Here is a 14,834-nt window from a genome sequence, read left to right as displayed (position 1 = left end):
CCACAGTCGCCATGTGCTTGCTCATAGGGGGTCGTATGATTGTTGTTGAGTTTTCTCTGTATTATATTGTACATAAAAAAATATAAAAATAAAATAAACTGGAGGCCACCATCGTTGTGATTTGCTGCTATATAAATAAAATTGAAATCTTTCAATCTGTAGTTATCTCATAAAGGTGATGTACTCAGTTTCACAACAGTAGCAAAGATGGATTAACTGACCACATTTAACACAAGACCAAATGTGTATTCTCTGTAATAAACTCTGTGTAGTGCCGTTTAATTACATATTATGGCAGTTTTTTGGTCAGTATTACATTAATTCCACATATACTGTTGCTAAGGGAAGTTTTTTCTACCTTAAATAAAAGTCTGAGGTAAACGTTGAACAATTTAAACACTTGTCACAAAAGTGTAAAAAAGCACAGAAGAATAAATTCGCATAATACGGCTCAAAGGCCTCCGTGCAGAACTCGTTCAGTCCATGTCGACCTTCACAGAACCGTATCAGTCAAGTGCTAATATCAACATTGTTCATGCAACATTAACGCTAATGAAAGCCTAACGGATTGAAGTGAATTTCTTTGCGAGACAGAGACGCCCAGAATATTTTAAGAGAGCGACAGAGACAGAGAGGGGTGTGGGAGGGAAATAGCAGCAGGTCTGCTGTCAGATCGCAGTGAATAAGTCGTGTGATTTCACAGATGGGTTTTAACAGGAACACACTCTGGCCAGGGGAGTTGTTCTCACATGCCGGAGGATGCTGTTACAGCTCACACACACACAATTATACGTACTACACATTTTAAAAAATGACAGGAAGTAACTGCAGCACTTCAACTTGCCAGAGATTCCTTATGGTATGTAGATCATGCAGACGGAATATAAAGGATAAGGCATGTTTTTATAGTAAAAACCAGAGTGGTTCAAATAAACAGGAAAGAAAATCATGGCTCTGGAATCAAACATCAACCTAAGAGGATCTGGGGCTTTCACCACACAATGAATCATCATTCGCACAATGATATCATTTATATTTTTGGTCATTTTTACTTTTTTTTTTTAAATAATAATAATAATAATAAAAAACAATGACCCAAAGTAAATAAATAGAAGTAAATCAGTGAGAACCCCAAAAAACAAAGAAGCTACAATATAGACATGTAATTAGCTCTGATGAGTAATGTTGTAATAAGTTTATAAGATTACAGAAATCTTTCAGTCTGTTTGGGCGACATAAAGGGATAAAATCTCATAAAAGTAAAATCAATGAGAACCAAAAAGGTGCTGTAAGTATAGCCCATTTTTTTGGCTTCTATATTTGAAAGTATGTGAGATGTGGCTATAGAGGGTACTGAGTTGGTCATGATTAATGAAAGTAAATATTGTTTGTAAACTGAATTTTTTTCATTTGCGTTTCTGTAAAGACAATTTTTTTTAATGAAATTGCTTATATGGTGTGTGTTTACTTCAACCACTGAAGCTCTTTTCTAAATTGTCCTTCTTTAGTCATAATTCATAGTTTAGTCAAACCACATTTTTATTGATATACACAATCAAGACAGTCAAATCTTGTCACTAAGGATATGGGGAGGTCGTCAAATGTCATTTTAATTGGGAAGAGAGTTAAGGCCGAGACAGAGTGTGTGTGTGTGTGTATATATATATATATATATATATATATATATATATATGCTATGATCATTATACTGTAGTAAGATGTGATATGTGAGTATGGAGGCTTTTGAGTTTGTCATGAGTAATTAAAGTACAGGAATGTAATTAGCTTTTCATCTAGTAATCTGTAAAGTGTAATCGATTAGCAACTTTCCTAGCAACGACTTTCCCAGCACCGACTGATATTATCCTGCAGCTAAATCCAGGGGTACAGCAGCAGTTCATATGATTTGACAATCTTCATTAACAGAGTTGAATGGATTCACAGCCTCTGTTCTGCTGTGGACACAGCAATGACAAATTAATAACATGTCCAGTAGTTAAATGAGTGGGCGTGTCCAAACAATTACCAGGGCTGGTTTAATGGTTATTAGATGTCCGGTGTGAATAGAGGTGGAGAAACCGATCAAGGACGCTGCTCATTAGCTGCTGTTTTCATTAGTTGGAGGTCAAACACGTGCACATGTGTTATATTGAAGTCAGATCAAATTTTAAAATAAATGTGCTGTCTGTTCATTTGTGTTCTGCTTTTTTTGGTTGTGTTGAACAGCTGCAGTAAGTCAACATGTTTCCATAGCGGTGTTAAATTATTCTACTCAAATATTTGCACCTTTGCAGTCAGCTGTCACACATTCCTATCGAGCTTGTAGCTCTCTGTTCACACATTCACTTTACTGCCGGTCAGTGTTTGTATATAATCACTGCAAAGGGAGAGTGACACTCAGATTCTTCCTTTTTGAACGTAACCCTGCTGAAAAAGCAGACACTGCTTCTCAGAAATAAATGCAGTTCATTTCAATTAATCAGCTGTTTTCATAATAAGATAATTAAACATGCCCATCTGGATTTCGTGAAATAAGCTAAGGATGTTTATTTTTATTTCAACATTCTCTTTTTGTTATTAAAATATAACTAAAAGTCATTTTACACATACACACACACACACACACACACACACACACACACACACACACACACACACACACACACACACACACACACACACATATATATACATATGCATATCTATGAATATGTATGTGTGTGTGTGTGTGTGTGCATGTGTGAAAGGAGATATTTTTTACCATTTACAAGTACTCATTAACAAGTAGTGAGAAATAAACACAACGAGTCTCCCATCTTGCAGATTAACTGTAGCTCTGTCATCTTGAACTTGAACTGCAGCTGACTCTCGTAGTCTTTCTTCTCTTCTGCATGCTTGGCAAGCTTGGTGTAGTTGCACTGTTGCCCTTCCAGCTTGCAGTGATAGTCCTGTTGTGAAATGCAGTCGGTGGAGGTTCTTTTTGGGGAAGAACCACAATGATATCAGGGACTTCCACTGTGTAGGGCGTGAAGGGCTGGGGCTAGATTGAGTCTCTCCATCTCTGATGGTTAAACAATAAATAAATGAAATTAAACTAAAATAACTCATCATCTGTACTTAGATGACTGTTAATGTACCTTAGCAGTCTCCACTTATTTCATAATGTGAGAGTAGTAAACTGATACCATTTTGAAACTTCAGTTTGATGTCTTTTTTTTTTTTTAGCTAAACATTACCATATTTGGATGAGAAAGTGAGGTAACACTGTCAAGCTTGGTTTGGAAGCTGAATTCATAAATTGTACAGAAAAACTCAATACTACCCAGAGAGGGAGCTTGGCAGAGGGTTTTTGCTCTTGGAGTGCTTCTTTTTAGTGAGATCATTTTAATGAAAAAGCTCCATAAAAGACCGATACCTTAAACACAATGGAGAGGTCTAGTTTTGCACTACAGTAAACTGTGTTGAGTCATTCGAGGTCATGGCACCCCTAATTCAGTGTCCATGGATCAATTAGACAAAAACCTCCTGTTCTGTGCAGATGTTACAACAGGGGGAAACTATCCATAGAAACCCAGACCAGGCCCACAACATGGTTTTTATCCTGTCATGGTGAAGTGTGTGGACTGACTGACTCACTTTGGGATCCAGACTCAAGTGGCCACCAAAGGAACTGCAGTTTTAAGATTTCTATCTTGGCTCCATTTTAACCCCAAGAGACTGCTGCTTCATTTTAACCAGTTCATTCGACTCAGTCTGACATGAGTATAATCTGCAGTCATGGTTTAACACTTTCCACGTTACTTTAGTTTGTTCTGATTCACCACTGACATCTCCATAGGCAGACTTATTGTCAGTGATGAGACACTGGGTCCCGCTTCTGTAGTTACCTCATTCACACTCAATCTGTTTTTATCTGTCACTCTCACACTCAATACACAGAACACACATGCATGATGACCTTTCACCTTGTGTTAGTACTGCTCTGCCTAATGATGACGCTATTTTTAGAGCACATGATTAGCAGTTATCAATTGTCTGAGAGCTGTTCACCCTCTCTGGGTCACTGTGTTTGTGTTGTGCGAGAGAGTGACGTGTTGTGTGTCCTCGACAAAGCTGCTATTGGATGGCTTCACCATTTGAACTCTCTCCAGCAGGCTAGCAAAAAAGAGCCCCTGATTGCAACATGACCGGCCAATTACTGCCCTTTTATCACACCAGATACAGCCCCCCATTGGTCAGCGGACAGAGGGAGGGAGTGGATGAGCTAATTAGGAGAAGCTGGACATTTTTACTGCTTTGTAAGGCAGCTCAATAATACTGCACAAAATCACTCGAATGACATCGTTGATGGGTGTGATCGAGTTCAGAATGGCCACAGTTCTGTTGGCGAGGGAAAAAAGGAGGCTGCTTTTACCGAAAAAGTTGTTATGGATAAATAAGAAGTATATGTACTTCTACATAGATACTATGTGGTTGTAAAGACAGTACACAAGGAGCCAACAACCAAATCTGCACAACAGACTTAATGCCAAATGTCACTTAATGCCATAGTGGCATCACCTTTGTTTTGTGAAGTGTCCTTTGAACATTTGGGGTCATTGTGTTTCGAAACTGGAAACAAAACAGAGAAGATTGCATGCTCATATGGTAGAAATGTGTCAATCACAACGTAGACATGATAAAACGTACCGTGTTTTACAAAATGTGCGACAATGACTCATAAAATGAACATGATGTATTATGACTCAGTCATATAGGAGTAAAAATAGGACCGCAACCTCCTTACAGCAGCAGCTCTGCACTGGCTTCACATTTCAGACACAAAGACCACATCCATCGTTTACATGGTGTACACTTTACAGATTTTTACAAATACAACTTGAATAAAAACATTGTTTGAAAACACATTAACTAAAGCACCTGTGTCTAATGTGTCTAGTGTCTGGCTTTGGGCGGGGTAAAATGGCATCAATGGGTGGAAAACATACGCTGGAACTTTAACAATAGCTGGTAAGTTTTTCTCTAAGCTATACCTGTGGTGAGAAAGTACTTAAACCATTATGTAGTGGATTCAAATGCAGGGGATGTCGAGGGTTGAGGAATGTCGGTGTTCCCGATTTAATACTAAAAAGCTAAATTCAGGCTTAAGTCATGTGATTAAATGTATTGACTTTTTCCATTACTAACCACTACAGGAGAGTCTGGCCCAACGTTTTACCAAACTAATTCAAAATGTAGCAGCACAGGTGGAAATATATTATATTATAGACCAGAGCCACAAACCCTGGTCTCCTTCTGTGCAGGGTGAGGAAGTCACGCTTCCTCAAACACACATTCGGTGAAGGAAATAATTACTATCATTTATGAGATAAAGTTTGTGAACCATATGTAATTATAAGCATTTCCAAACTGATTAATCAACAAATATGGTCTGATTTTCGTCTGTAGTCAAACCCAGAATTAACACACTAAACTCTTATAACTGTATACATTTTTTTATTGAGGATATACAGTGGCTCTCAGGGCTAGAGAAAGTAAAGTAAGTGAAAATAAGTGAATTAATTATCAGATGTCTTGTTTTGAGCACCTTGGTGTTTAAAAATATATTTTTGTCCTCCAGCTTCATGCCTCTTGGCTTGCACCAACCAGGCTGTCTAAAGGCGGCCAGATTTTGCCAGTAGCTGTCCTTTTTTTTTTTCCAGATCCTTGAAAACTGGTCATTCCTCTGTGGAGGGTGTTTGCTTGCTTTTTCAATGCTCAACAGTAAGCTTTTACTCACTTTGTTCTATACAATTATTGAAAACTATAAACTTTGTATGCTTTTCTTGTTTTAATCTGTCAAGTTGACTTTTTAAGCGTCATAACACATTTTTGAGTACTACATGGAGAAATTAGGCTGAAGAAAATGTACCTTTAACTGTATAAGCATATATTATAGGGAACAGAATAAGGTGTGTATCTCTATCATTTGCAGCATTATCAGGATCTGTATAGAAAGCTGTGGGTTTTTTTCAGTTTACGGTTTACTGCCAGGATCCTACATTGTTAAATTCCTGCAGCATTAATTAGATTTTCTTGCAGGCTTTTTTCTCACAACACATATGCTCGCATTCAGACGGCGGACATAAGGGGTTATTTTCGGAGACAGCTTGCACTGGATTTGGAGAGCGAGGAGGTTTGTTTATGCGATGCCCTTGACATTTCCTGGCTTCTCACATCAGCACGGTCAGAGAATCAAAACTCATATTATTGAACCGTTTTCCTAACAGCCTCCCACTACATTCAGTGGCCTGCTGCACCCTGGCCCTGATAATGAATTGTCCTTGAATCCTGACTCCTGACTTAAACCTCTTCTTCTCTTTTAAGAGCAAATCCGCTGACTTGCCCGCTCCGGTGGGAACAGACTTCTTGATGATGCACATTAATGGTCCAGAGAGAAAAGACATTCCCCTCAGATGCTGTATAAGTCAGACCAATGATATGTTTGGTTCTGTGGCAGAATCAAAGAAGGAGAAAGAAAGAGGAAGGTTAAAGGGAAGGGTGGAGGGAGGGAGTGAGAGACGAGGAAGGAGAAGGAGTGGGCGGAGAAAGCAAAAGCATGTTTGACTTCGATTTGTCATTATCAGAGATAAGAAGGAAAATGCAAATGACTGCAGATGGGAAAGAGGGAAAGAGGATCCTTTAAGAACCGAGTGGAGGCAAATATTTTCTGCACTGAGGGTTTACATGACATGTGGGTCAGATGAGTTAAAAAAAAGACATTTACATGCGAAGATATCGGTTCCCTATAGTACTAAACTATATAATATTCCCAGCAGTTGCTGTTTGAATCTTCCTTTATTGTCAGCTGTCAGGAGGAACAAGGCGAGAAATAATTTTATTATGCAACAGAGTTCTTAAAATTTCAAGAAGCCTGTGTCAAACGATGCCACTGCAGTGTAGACGTATGAATTTGGATTTCTTTTATGAGCACTTTAACAGGCTGAGTCTCCCACTTTCAGAGTGAAGGTGGGTGGTAAATTGGAAAAAAAAAAACCTGAAATTCTTCTTCTTCTTTTTAAATGAGAAATAACCCGTCATTGCTAATATTATATATTCTTACATATATATGTGACAGCTGCAATTCACCAAGCATGCCAATACATCTTAAATAGCACAGACATACAGTAATAACTGTGGCTTTTGAAACAGTTTTTTGATTTGTACTTATTACAAAGACAAATTATTACCTCTCCCAATGCAGATATGTTTTTGGTAGTGTGTTCTTGTTATTCTGTCTGTAAACGCAACACTGATAAAACATCATAGGGGTGTAGAGTCTGCCAAGGCCTTCAAGGTCAACTTTATTGTACGAAAATTGACAAAAAGCCTATAACTTAGAAACTATCACTCTTACAAGTGTGGTTTTCGTTGTCAATATTGAAAGTACTGTATAAAAGCTGTATATGTATAAAGAATCTGACTGATTTGTCAAGGTCATTGAGCCCGTTGTCATTCTGACAGCGTAATATACCGACGTTTTGTCACGTCCCGAGGCGTCCCTCAGGAACGTGAAAGGTAACCTTCCGCGTTCCTATGATATGCGCCGGGTTGTGGATGGAATCCAATAGATTGACGCTCCCAGTGGTAATACACGTTCCAGCCGTGTATTACAGCCCTAACTCTAACCTTAATCCTAACCCTAACCATTACCTTATCCCTAACGTTAACCACCACCTTAATGGTGTTAGAAATGGCGACCGTGGCTCAGGGGGTTGGGAATCGCATCTGTAACCGGAAGGTCGCCGGTTCGATCCTTGGGCTCTCTGTCCTGGTCGTTGTGTCCTTGGGCAAGACACTTTACCCTACTTGCCTACTGTTGTTGGCCAGAGGGGCCGATGGCGCGATATGGCAGCCTCGCTTCTGTCAGTCTGCCCCAGGGCAGCTGTGGCTACAACTGTAGCTGCCTCCACCAGTGTATGAATGTGAGAGTGAATGAATAGTGGTATTGTAAAGCGCTTTGGGTGCCTTGAAAAGCGCTATATAAATCCAACCCATTATTATTATTATTATTATTAGATAGTGTTTTCCAAAGGGATTAAAGTAAAATAAACATACATGTGTAGATTGATTCCAAACGGTTCCCATGTTTCCTCGTTTTTCCGACCTCGTAATATAGGGACGTGTTGGGTGGCCGAAAGCGTAACATACGGAAGATTTGTCACCTAGCGTAAAATATTACACCTTGGTGAGTGAGAACGTGTCGGGTCGTTAGATTGATCAGAAGATCAAAGTGATAATAATACTACATAGAAACACAGTTTTAAATAGCTCTAACTGTTGTTGTTTGTACCGAGAGCCTCCGACCTCTTTTTCAAGGTCAAATAAGGTCATGGCTTGTCTTTGATCTTTGAAACTGTGTAGAAATTGTATCGCCTTTGTTTGTATTTGCAACATTAGTAACATGAGGATTCTGAACCTCACAATATAGTTTGCAACCAAATATTATTTCACATTTGACCTCTGACCTCACTTTTACATTTCACATCTGCATTTCTTTCAAGTTGAACATATGTTATATCTTTAAAGAAATAATTGTCAGGAGACTGAGTAAATAATATATACACTGTAGCATAATGTTATATAATGAGCTCAGGTTATTCACGGCCATTTATTTATAAATCAATACCTATTATGCATTACCCACTCCTACATAATGTTTGTGTAATCAAAGTACATCTGTCATGCTAGCCTTATCTATTTTTACTGCACTACAAACTACATTATAAGAACAAAAATCAAAATGAATATATAGAAAATATTATCCTATTCCCCTAAAAGTAAATACTGCCCAAAGATTTAGATGCCTTGGCAGAGGTTTGTGTCCACTTATGAATCACACAAAGCTACTCTATTAGAATCCAAGAATAAATATATGGAGCTGGAAATGTTTAAAGTTATGTAGTGTCATATTTAGTTTATAATATTTGCTAAATCTGGCATTTTGTGCAATTTATTTGGAGGAAAACAAATCACACTGATGATGTATACGTCTCAGGTGTCAAATATGATAGACTTTCCATTACAGGGTTATCCAATTCAAGGTCATTAAGGGTTGGAGTCTATCCTAGCTGGCACAGAGTGCACCCCAGGCACGCTGAGAGTCCATCACAGGCCAAATACACTAAATATGCTAAATATAATTAAAAAGATAAATCTCACATTTGTCATTGTCAGTGAATTTTAATTCTCATTAGTTTGTGCATCACATCCAACCAGTGAGAAGAAAACTTTTAACTTTTTGTGCACCACATGTTACAGTAACGTGTAAATTATGAGCAGGAAGAGCTAATATGTCACTGATATTCTGTTTCTGGGAAAATAAAAACAATTAACTGCAGGTATGAAATGTGGTTCCTGTACTGGGCAGGTATCATCTAGCCTGACACACCAGATGGTTTGTTAAAAAGAATGACATGAGAATTCATCCATGAAAACTGATTGGAAAAGGGCAGACAAGTGATTGGATGAACCATCTGTATCTTTCACAGTCTATCATGTGCCAGTCTGGGAACCTGCCAGCCGCTGTACAAGTTAAGTCACTTGATAAGTGAGCCAATCTCTCCAGTTTCAAACGCCAATTTTAAAAACCTAATTTGTAGTCAAACGACATCACTTCCTTGCTTGCATTTCAATGTGTTCCTCTCACATGCAGAAACCAGAAAACCTGTTCTACCTAAAACCTTGAAGGGAAGTTTGTGTACAGATCAGAGGTGTGGACTCGAGTCACATGACTTGGACTCGAGTCAGACTCGAGTCATTAATTTTATGACTTTAGACTTGACTTGAAATAATGTTCTAAGACTTGTGACTTGACTTGGACTTTTACACCAATGACTTGGGACTTGAATTGGACTTGAACCGGTTTACTTGAAAAGACTTGATATTTTACCCCAAATATAAAATTTAACATGCATATTATATGGAGATTGAAAATGTGACGTCATTCACGGGTAGAACCGCAAAGGATTCTGGGAACTCGTGGCAAGCGGTACTATCGCACGCAGGCTTTCAATTAAAATCAGTCACACAGCGATAAAAAGAAACACAAAAATGTCAAGAAGCTGTTGTATTATTAAATGCAATAGCCGGTCGCATGACAGCCACGGGAAGCCGACGGGTAAAGAGATCGGTTGTTATCGGATTACGTCGTTGAAGAGAAATTGTTCGAGCCATGTTTCCGAAGTAACAAAGACGCGACGGATGGTCTGGATTGCAGCCATTCAAAGATCAAATATAACGTCCTAGAACACTCCAGCTCACAGGTTAGTCTGCTCCAAGCATTTCCACAAAGGTCAGTCTGCTGTTGTAGTTAATGCGTCATTTTTCTTAACATAATTGGTGATATAGGTTACAAGCAAGTCTGGCGCTGAACAGAAATTGTCGCGCTATGCTCCTTTATTTATTGTGCATAAATAGTGAATTGTCCTGACACAATATTGCGTTTCGCTTCTGTTATTATGGTACACTGACAAAAACACATACTTTTATTCACAGGATAAAACAGGTTTTTTGTATCACTAATTGTCCAGTACGATTACAGCATCCAATATTATTGTCACTGCTACATTTCTGTGATGCTACCAGAAATTATTTCCACTACTAATTAATTACCGTTGAGCTCAAAGGTCCTATTAATAAACGGTTAACGAATGTGTATTTATGAAGACGATTTGTGAGACTGGTAAACTTATGATATGTACGATGGTCTTTACTTTCTACACGGTGCGTTTCAAGGTCCTGCACCCATCTGTCGGTAAACTGTACCTGGGCTTGTTGCAGTGACCGGAAGTTACTAAACTTCATGAGTGTATGCGCTCACTCCAAGAACCGTATGATTATAAATATGCATATAAATATGCTAAGATGAGATAGCTGACTTCATCTAACTAGCAAATGTTGTCCAGGCTACGTTGGTGATGCAGTTTTTTTTAATATGTATGATATTTTTGTCATGCGATTTTAAAGCTGGTCCTACAACCGCATCCAAGAATAACATGCAGCGTATCTCAGAACTGTCGGTGAAAATTATTCTTGGAGCTAAGTTTAATTGAGCTGCATTCTAAAGAGGTGCAATTTCACAATTTGTGTATATTTTCTAAGTTCACTATTTTGTCATGTGTTGAGAAAAACACAGATTTTAAAATTACATGGTCTAATATTTACATTTAGCATATAACTGCAACATTATTTTTTCGTTTGTTTTTTTTAAAGACTCGAAAGGACTTGAAATTCAAAGTTTCAGACTTGTGACTTGACTCGGACTTTTACACCAGTGACTTGAGACTCGACTCTGACTTGCCTGACATTACTTGAGACTTGACTTGAGACTTGAGGATAAAGACTTGAGACTTACTTGAGACTTGCAAAACAATGACTTGGTCCCACCTCTGGTACAGATTAATGTCAGGATTCAATAAACATGTTGAGGTTTTCACATAAAATCACCTACGAAAGCCTCTTTCGGAGCAGTCATTGACGTTTCCAAACAAACAGATGTTCCATGGTGCCGTCCCACCAAAACACGCCTGTAGATTCCAGTAGTTCCTGTTAAGATTACTTAATCCAGCTGGCACTCAAAGCAATTAAAAACTAAAAGAGAACAAAGCGGTAATAGAGGATGCAAATATAATATTTTGATGGCTAAATCTGTTCTGATTCTTTAATATGTGTTAGCATGTACTTTCCATTTTTCCACCTGTTCAGCTCTCAGATTTATTTATTTACTGGGTTTTTATGCGGCTGCTTATATTCATTGCCCAGCATGTTTACTCCTTCAGTACGTCATGAGCTTCACATTTTTTCCCTGAGTTCCTTTGCCCCATTTTTCTCTCTAACCACACACACACACACACACACACACACACACACACACACACACACACACACACACACACACACACCCATGTCACTCTATGAATCCAGACCTCCTCCCAGCATTATTTCTTGTCTCCATGGGGAGCTGAGGGTGGGGTAATGAGGCAGACGGGCCAGATGATGCTCCTCCATGTGAAGAAGATCCAAAGTTTCTTAAACCTGCATTACACAAGGACTCATATCTAACAGAAATGGTGACTGATGGGACTAAAAGATAATAGGCACAAAAACAGAGCTAGGGTGGAGTGGGAGGGAGAGTTTGTGCTTAAGATGTGTGCTCGGGGATTAGACGAGATAGGGACGAGAGATTTTCTGATGAGATCTGACATCAGCCTAATATTAAATGTAAACACGCACACCTGCACACTCAGTCCGTCTTATTGACTTGGATACGGAGCACTGGGGATAGAGCTGTGTTGCTCCTGCTCAAACCTACAGACTCTGTCTTGGTCCAAATCCAATCCTGTGTCCTACTCTTTTCTTTCAGTTTGTGTTTACTCCAACCCCTCAAGAAAAATGATGAAACTTTAATGATCTCTACAGGGAAAATTGTTGTTGCAGTAGCAAAGAAAAAGCAGGACACAGTACAGTTTGTATGAATTAAACTAAAAAACAAAAGTAAACTTCTGGAGCTAATTCAATGCTTTTGCCAACCATCCTGACCGTCTTGCAACCGGGGTTGGTTGACTCAGGTACACAAACTGTCAGAAAAGCATTGAGCTAAGACAGTTTAGGTGCACAGCAAGTAAGTGAACAAAAGAGCTGAATAACTAAATAAACAGCAGCCAGCAGTTTAATTAATGACATCCACACTGACAGTGAGCTCGCCTGCCGACGCTCACAGCACTCTTTGTCTTAATTTCAGTGACATTTTGCAGATGCGTCCCAACTCCTGGTTGAAAATGGCACCTCTACTGAGGTCATTTGTTCGTGCTGGAGATGAAAAAATGCTATTCTGCAAAAAAAGAAGAAATATAAAACCCTGCATCCCTCTCAAATTATTGGACAGAGCTGCAGTGCAGTAGACAGGGAGTCCAGGGAGCCACCAAAGGAAAGCGTATTTTAATCTATGCGACATGAACATGCTTTATTGTTCTCACTAGCCGGGTTCGCCTCATTTGGTAGTGCCGTCAGGATGTCCTTCCGCCTCTGTCCTTTCATGAGATTAATTCTTTCAGACATTTATTGTTACTTCAAACAATATTGAGGGGCATGAGAATAAAACAAACTTTTATGAAGCTCCATTATGATCTCTTCCGTGTTCATTTTTATCCCTGCTGTGCAGCTCCGCTGTGAAGGGAAGCTGGGAGGTTTTCTCCAAACTACACAAAGCTTTGATCTCAATTTTCGGATACTTTAGCAAACTCACACTGCAGCCAATAAGAGAAGAACATCAAGTCAAATAGTTTTAAAGTAATACTTTTGACTTTGAGAAAAATTGGAAACAGCAGCGCTGAAACATTTTTTTATGAAACATTTCTATTGTTAAAAAGTGGGGCCTTCCTCTTGATCCACTTTCTCATAAATGTTGACATAGTCACTGAAGAAATGAGAGAACTGGAAAAATGTGCAAGGAAATCTTGGCACGTGAGCCTCTGATCACTGATTTTGAAATATCTGTGTCCAACTGTAGGAGGTCAGAAAGAGAAATTAGACTTAGCTAAACTGTAGTGACAAATGAACGCAGTGTGACGCCTCAGAGGGTCATAGCACAGCTGCAGATATATCACACATTAATTATTACTGTAGGTTAGTCCAGGTTTTCTGTTCTGACCTGGGCTCCTGCTCGTCTGTATATCACTTTGTACTTTGTGTCTTTTATTGTGTACAATAAAGCCACACACAAGGTGAAGCAAGGCTTCCATTGAATCAGATGTCAACATTTTTCTGAATCACTGAATATTACTCTTTTTTTTTTTTTTTTTTTTTTTTTACTCATTTGGGCGATACATGGTGTTGCACTACAACATGGATTTGTTGGAAGACAGGCTGCATGCATGTGTTTTTGCTCAAGTCAAACTCTTTCAGTCAGGATGTAAATTTATCTTCATAAACAAAATGTAGAGGAACATAATAACTATGTTTGTCATTTATTGGAAAGACAACATTTATATTGATGCAATAAAGCCAACGAGACCAATAAGGCAGTCAATTTGGAGCAATTCGAGGTTGCACTTAACGTACAGGGCACAGCCTTGCCTAAACTCTCCAATAGGTCAGCATGTAAAGGGGTTTGCAATGATAGTGCTAATGATATTATTTTAGTGTTTAGAAATGCTAGAAATATGTAAGAAATTCTTCTAGTAGTTGAGATGTTCCAATCTAAATCAGTGATAGTCAATCTGTGCACCAAATCTTGCAATCTAACAAGGAGGCGTCAAGATACTGAGACTTCAGCTGGCTTTAGATGTAATGTATTTACCATCTTGGTTTACCATTTCTTTTAATTATCTAATTTTTTACTGTGTTATTTTTTCTAAACAAGTGGTGTGTTGTAGTGCACAAGGCTGAACGCACTCGTGGTCTGCAAAAAGAGCACGGGAGTAGCAATCGAATGAAAAGATAAATCCTAGCGGTGATGGTGGTGATAACACTTGTTACCAGCCATAATGAGGTCAGAGTCACCACTGTCTGGCTCAGATGGAGATTTATACAGAAATGAAGAGGTCCAGCTGTCTTCCAAAGCTCATAGCCTGGCAATAAAGGCAGATCTGCTCGAGAAGCTGGGAGCTTAAAGGGTGACAGCCATGATAAAGAATTCCTGTGATGCTGATGCAGACTGCAGCAAACATTCGGGGTAATTTCACATTGTGGAGAAAAGTGACTCTTTGGACCGTTAAATGAGGTACAATGACCATACTTGCACTCGGCACCTACTGTTTTGATGATTGGACAACTAATGCCTAACTCTGCTTTCA

At 38.8% G+C, this 14,834-nt stretch overlaps 1 protein-coding gene across 6 annotated transcripts in view; it reads left to right on the top strand.

The window, feature by feature from the left end:
- The window catches only part of gria4b (glutamate receptor, ionotropic, AMPA 4b), a 171,349-nt gene that overhangs the window by 20,495 nt on the left and 136,020 nt on the right, over positions 1–14,834 (top strand). The window contains exon 1 of one of the 6 annotated variants that reach the window (XM_080867375.1): positions 10,061–10,304. The exons of the other annotated variants lie outside the window; for them this stretch is intronic. The gene's annotated coding sequence lies outside the window, so the exon portion shown is untranslated. Of the gene's footprint in view, positions 1–10,060; positions 10,305–14,834 lie in introns of those variants that run through there. 6 annotated transcript variants of the gene reach the window in all.

The sequence above is a fragment of the Rhamphochromis sp. 'chilingali' genome, assembly GCF_963969265.1.
Source record: "Rhamphochromis sp. 'chilingali' genome assembly, chromosome: 19".
Classification (NCBI taxonomy): domain Eukaryota; kingdom Metazoa; phylum Chordata; class Actinopteri; order Cichliformes; family Cichlidae; genus Rhamphochromis; species Rhamphochromis sp. 'chilingali'.
Note: the sequence above shows the minus strand (reverse complement) of the source record. Positions and strands in the feature narration are given on the sequence as shown.